The following is a 3,206-nucleotide window of genomic DNA, read 5'->3' on the forward strand; positions in this document are numbered from 1 at the left end:
CACAACTCTCCCGCTGGCCAAAAGTGCCCTGAAGGCATTCGAGGAAGAAAAAAAAAAAAAAAAACCTTATTCCAAAGTGGTTGTTTATATCTTTTTTGCAGAACTGGGGATTGAACTCAGACCCTTGCGTTTGCCAGGGAAACGCTTATTCTACTGAGCCATCTCCCCAGCCCAGTCATTTATATCTTATACTGTCTTATTTAATTCAATTAGCTTATTATTTCTCTTTGAAGCTCATCTAACATTGCATTGGTAAAATCCTTTATCAGTTTAACTAAATTCTCTTTGATTTCACTAAACATCTTGCACATTTACTTATATGTTTCTTCTTTTATCTCTTTACACATTCAACTTCTTGTTTTTTGCCATCCTCACCTATAGCTTCCTCTACTTCGGCGTCCATGAGATCAGCTCCTGAGAAGTTAGGAGTTTGGGGAGGCATCTTGTTGCCTTGCTCTCTCATGTTTCTGTTGTCGGTGTTGAGTGGGTTAAAGATCAATTAGGGCAGAGAATATGTCACTGCTGTGGAGCTCTCCTTAGTTAGATTCTGTCTCCTCATGATGCGTCCTTGGGCCTGGCCATGTTCTGGTGTTAATCTTTCTTCAACTTATTCAGCACAATGTTTGAAGAGCTTCTTAGTGTCCAGATGCCTTCTTGGAGCTTGAGTTCTGCCATCACAGAAGGAGGAGAAAATGAACTGCAGTGATGTTGGTTACAGAGAGATAAGCCAGATATTGGCATCCAGTCATAACCAATTCAAAGCCATGGCTATGCCTTCATTAACAGTAAAAATGAAATCAGCAATAATAATCGATCCAAAGACAAACCAAATACTGACATGTCATAAGAACTGCATCTATAGTAATAGTTATATGTATAACATCATTAATAATAGAAAAGAGATCTGCAATAATAACATAACCTCAAAGACAAACCAAACATTGACATACAATATCTATTAAAAGCAAAACTATGCCTCCATTAACAACATAAAAGAATCCAACAACAATAGCATAGTCCTCTAAATGGCTAGATATTAATAAAGCTTAATCACAACAATAAAAATGGAGGAGGATGGGGAGGGAACAAATTTTTAAAAAGGAAAATTGGAAGGAAGAGAAGGAGAGAATAAGTGAAAGGAAAAAATCCAATTTAAAAAAAAACAAGAGAAAGTTAAGAGAATTAGGTAAAAGTAACATAAAATACAAGAAAAATAAAACTAAGAAAAATAATAAGAGTTAAAAGCAAAAAAATAAAGAAATAATAAAACCAAAACAAAAAGAAAAATGAGTTCCAAAAGGTCCTTGTGCATGTTTGGGTGGCTGGTTTCTTCTCAGGGCTTGTGGTTTTGGATATGGGTGAAAGACAGTGAATCACAACGAGGTCCTGTTTTGTTTCCTTTCCCGCTTCTTCCTGTATGAAAGCTCAGTCCCGTCGCATCTCTCCTGCTGAGCATAGTCAGTCGATGGTGTAGTGTCTGCCTTAGAACTGCATTCACTCCAGCAGCCCTTCGTGTCTGTGTCCTTCTATGTGCCCCAAGCCACTGCTGTTTCCACCTAGATTTACAGCCATTGGGATCATGTGAGGCCCCCTTTGCTCAGAATGCACTCTGCCCATATACCCCAGGATGTGGCAACCGTCCAAGTCAAGGCAACACTGGCAGGAAAAGCAAACAGACCACCAGGCTCTGCGGAAAGTGAGCAGCCCATTGGACTTCATATAAGCATTTATAGACTGAGCCCCCTCAGAAATACCATGCGTGACTGGCCTGGCTTCTCTCCGGATGATGGGACTGTTGTGTCCTCCACAATCTTAGCTCACAGTTCCTTAAACTTTTCAGGGGCTCTGCAACTAGCCAACTCCTTCTCCTTGTTCCTGTCTTTTGGGTGCCTCCTACCCAGTCACTATGGTAGGAAACCTCAGAAACCCTGAGGTGTAATTACCCAGTGACTTCTGATTCCTAGAGAAGCTTGGCCCTGGACAATAAACCCTTCCCCAAGTGGCTTCTGATTATGTCACTTCCAAGTATGGTGGGTGCTGCTGTACATTGCTTCCCCAGTTCCAGTGTGCCATTGGAAAGGGAGATAGCTCAGTGGGGTTGGGGAGATAGCTCAGTGGGATCGGGGAGATAGCTCAGTAGAACAAGTGCTTGTCTGGCAAGCGCAAGGACCTGAGTTCAATCCCCAGTTCCTCCAAAAAGAAACAAAGAAAAGAAAAGAATCATTTGTAGAGCAAACCCCTTATACTGAATTTGTACTTGTAATACCATGGGTTTTTCTTGGGGCTAGTACTGCCAGTCCTTGTTTCTCACTGAGGCTGCCCATTCTCTCTGACTTACCTTGTGTTTACAGAGACAGGAACTCTTCCTGGGAGCTGGCATTCCTACCTGCTTTCTTTTCTCTGAATTGTCTTCATTTTCTCCAGCTCCTTGTAGTTTTAGTTTTCCTGTCAGATCTTTCTTGATTCCCAGAGCTCTACTTCTTCTCTTCACTGAGTTGTTGTTTCTTAGGTGTCTGATTCCTGGTCCCAGAGAGGCTGTGTTTTGCCTCCAGCCTCTATGTCACTACTTTTAATCTCCCTCCAAGAGGGCTATAAAAGGAGCTATTTTCTTTTTTACAGCTAGGTATTCTCACAAAATTTTACATGTTAAAACATATAGTAATTTCTTATAAAAATATATTGCTTATACTAACATGTCACTCAATGGGCCTAGTGTTCTTTTTATATAGGCTAATAAAAATTTTATTCTGATTTAATTTCTGATATAGTGATATTGATTGGTATGACACTCATAAATAGGACATCAGGCTTTGTCTTCACGTCTGAGGGGCTCTGTGCACATTTCCCAACAAGGTTTGAGGAAGTCATATCTCACATAATGGTGTGAAAACCCAATTGTCAGGATTATGAGGCACAAAAGAATCAAGGAAGCTTCTTTGCTTGTTTTGTGTGTGTGTGTGTGTGTGTGTGTGTGTGTGTGTTTAAAAAAAAGAAAGGAAAAAAAAATATATATATAGTGCTGGAAATAAAAACCAGGGCCTTGCTCATGTGAGGCAAGCAGTCTACCAGATACACACCCCTAGCCTAAGACTACAAATCTTAAGACTGTCCTGAGATGAGAAGCTTTGAGGACCACTGGCTAAACTCCAATAAGGACTCACCTTCTGGGCCAGAGTTGGGACCAGTCTCCCCAAAGTACAGGGCTA

At 40.8% G+C, this 3,206-nt stretch overlaps 1 non-coding gene across 1 annotated transcript; it reads right to left on the reverse strand.

Annotated features, from left to right (window-relative positions):
- Positions 1–2,819: 2,819 nt before the first annotated feature.
- Positions 2,820–2,923, reverse strand: LOC111816245. The gene has a single exon (XR_002820690.1). It is a non-coding gene; the product is annotated as a small nucleolar RNA U13 (small nucleolar RNA).
- Between the last annotated feature and the right edge of the window lie 283 nt (positions 2,924–3,206).

This window comes from Octodon degus, unplaced genomic scaffold (assembly GCF_000260255.1).
Source record: "Octodon degus isolate 3935 unplaced genomic scaffold, OctDeg1.0 scaffold00002, whole genome shotgun sequence".
Taxonomy (NCBI): Eukaryota; Metazoa; Chordata; class Mammalia; order Rodentia; family Octodontidae; genus Octodon; species Octodon degus.